This window comes from Manacus vitellinus, unplaced genomic scaffold (assembly GCF_001715985.3).
Source record: "Manacus vitellinus isolate BGI_N305 unplaced genomic scaffold, ASM171598v3 scaffold_118_pilon, whole genome shotgun sequence".
Classification (NCBI taxonomy): domain Eukaryota; kingdom Metazoa; phylum Chordata; class Aves; order Passeriformes; family Pipridae; genus Manacus; species Manacus vitellinus.
This window is the reverse complement of record NW_021938885.1, coordinates 225,631-228,303: the sequence shown is the minus strand read 5'-3', so window position 1 is coordinate 228,303 and position 2,673 is coordinate 225,631.

The window sequence follows — 2,673 nt, the reverse complement described above, 5'->3', positions numbered from 1 at the left end:
GGGACATGTTGTTCAGGCCCTGGGGCGGGGGGGAAATGCTGTTAATTTGTCCCTTCCGTGCGTTTTTTTTCCCCTGATGGCTTTGTGAAGGCGTCTTTGAACTCTGACGCGGAGCCAGATTTATTTTCTCAGCGTGATCCGGACACGCTTCGGAATCCGCTTCGGTGACAGACAGAACGGGATACCAGGAACCCGTGCTGGTTGGATTTTTCTTGTGCTAGAGGTTTTATCATCTCCTGTGGCCTAAAAACCAGCCTTTTATTAAGAAAATAAAGGGAATGCTTCCCCAGCGGGTCTGGGCTGATGCAAATCCCGCACGGAGGAGTCCGGCTGCAGCCGGAGCGCCTGGGCAGTGCTGGGGCTCAGGGCCTTTCATCTGCTTTCCCTCTTGCTATTTATAGCACGTGGAGAAGCAACTGGGATCTGTGTCCCTGCTCCTGTGCCTCGGCCTGGATGTGAACATGGGTTCACAGCCTCAGCAGGGCCAGGGATCGGGTTCGGAAGGAACGGAGCGAGTCCGCAGAGGGCATGAGGAAGGTGAGGGCCTGAAGGCTGGGAGGACCCTTGGGGGTGCTGGGTTTGCTGTAACAACCCAAAATGTGTTTATTGACAGGGCAGCATGGCTTTGGTTTTATGCTCGGGGGAGCATTCCCTGATGGCTCCATCTGGCATTAACTCCCCCGGCAGCCGAGCCGCACACGGGAATGTCTGTGCGCTCATCAGTGAGTGACAGTTAAACGTGATGGATGAGCTGGAAACAGGTTTGAGCCCTTGAAATGGAGGCTCAGGAGAGGAGCTAAACCTTGTGGAGATACTTTGAGATACCTTGGTCGTTTTTGAAAACTGGAGTTGGCTCCCGCACGGACTTGCTGGCATCCCATGCCTTTGGATCATCTAATGTAGAGAAAAGGGACTGCTGTTATTTTATTTGCCTTTACTAAATAAAAACACACCATTGCTGTCTTTCAGAAGCAACAAAGTTCAATTTTTTTGGCAGCTGTCAAATAGCTGATGATCCAGTAGGGAAGTGGTTTGAAGTACAGAACAGGATACCCCTGATCTGAGACTGCAGCCTGAGGAGATTTGGTTCTTTGCTTTAGGCCAGCTTTTCATTTCAGCTGATTTTTTGTTTGCAGGGCCATGATTCATGGGAGCCCCTGGCCTCTTTCCCAGAGCAGACTCCATGTCTTTATAAAACAGCAAGTATGGAATGGCCCGGCCACAAATATTTCAGCAGAAAACAATATCCCCTGCACCTCTCCCACCTGGCTCTGCCACAGGTGGCTTACTCAGTGATGGCAGATGATAAAGTCCTGTTTCCACTGTCACCCAGCCAAATGTTCCCTGGCAAACGTGGGACGTGGCGCTGAGTGTTCCTGTGGGAACACACATGTGGCTCCCACCATGCCAGGGAGATCCGTGCGTGAGGAGTAGGAGTTTCTCTGGGTAGTCCCCAGATGTGCTGTCAGGGACACAGCCCCCTCCCAGCTGCAGGGCCCACACTGACCTTTCCCTAAAGAATCCAGGGGCGTATTTTTCTGGAGCAGCCGGTATTGGATTTGGAGGGTCACAGTGATCCAATCCAGCCTGGTCCTGGGGGTGGTGTAAAGGGAGGTGAAGTGATTTTCCCGAGGTGGCTTCCACGTTAACTCCGTGCTTCTTGTCCGTTTGTTCCCTCCTCCCTGCAAATCCGTGCCCTGTTAACGCACCAGGAATTGAGGCAGGCAGAGGTGTACAGGTGTGACTGCTTGGCTTCCAGCACGAGGGCAGCATCCCTTGGAGCAGCAGGAATCGTTACTCTGGATCCCCCAGCCAGGGACCTGCTGGCCAGTCCCTGCCTTCCAAAAAGCGCAGGGGTTGCTTTTCCATGAAATTTGGCCATGTTTTTTGTCACGCAACTTGCAGGAAAAGGATTTTCTCTGTGGCTTATCCCTCATTTGCCTGAAATCAGGCAATGTATTAAAACTGGTGTTGCAGAGGATCAGGCAAGAAGAGGACTTGATTGCAGACATCTCATTTCCGTAGGAAACGGGGCTAAAAATAGAGAAGGATCATAACGGAGACTTCTTTTTCTTGACACCCTGCTGTTCCCCAGCTGGGAATCAGCTTTTGTCCCGAAATCCGAGGTTTATTGCCTTGCTGGTGTTTTCTGGGCCCCAGATGTAGCCATGAGTCTTTGGAGAAGCTGGAGAAGGGCTGTTGCTGGTGGCTGATGCACAGGGAGACACACGTGATGGCAAAGTGGGGTTTTGGGTGAAGTCTGCTCTCTCTCCAGGCTCCCCACAGCAACCCCTGTGTTATCCTAGGCCCCTCTCCAGCACTAATCCTGCTGGCAGCCGTGCTCCTGATAACCCTCCGGGGCTGGGTGAGTGCTGATGTCTCCATAGGCACCAGCAGTGTTCCCTTTGGACATCTGATACGGGCTATAAATACCAGGTGGGTTCATGTTCCCTCCAGCACCAGTGCCAAGTCACCCAAGATGGGCAGACAGAGATCCCTGTGCCAGAGAAATGGCTGCAGCCTTTGGAAAAGGGACTGAGTCCCTGGTGTGGGCATTTGAGGGCTCCACACTCCTGGCCAGGTCCCTTCTGCTGGCGTTTGCAGCACTGGTGTCACCTGGGATCTGCACCCCACAGGCCAGCGGCATCCTGGGCTCTGATGGAGACAGCTGAG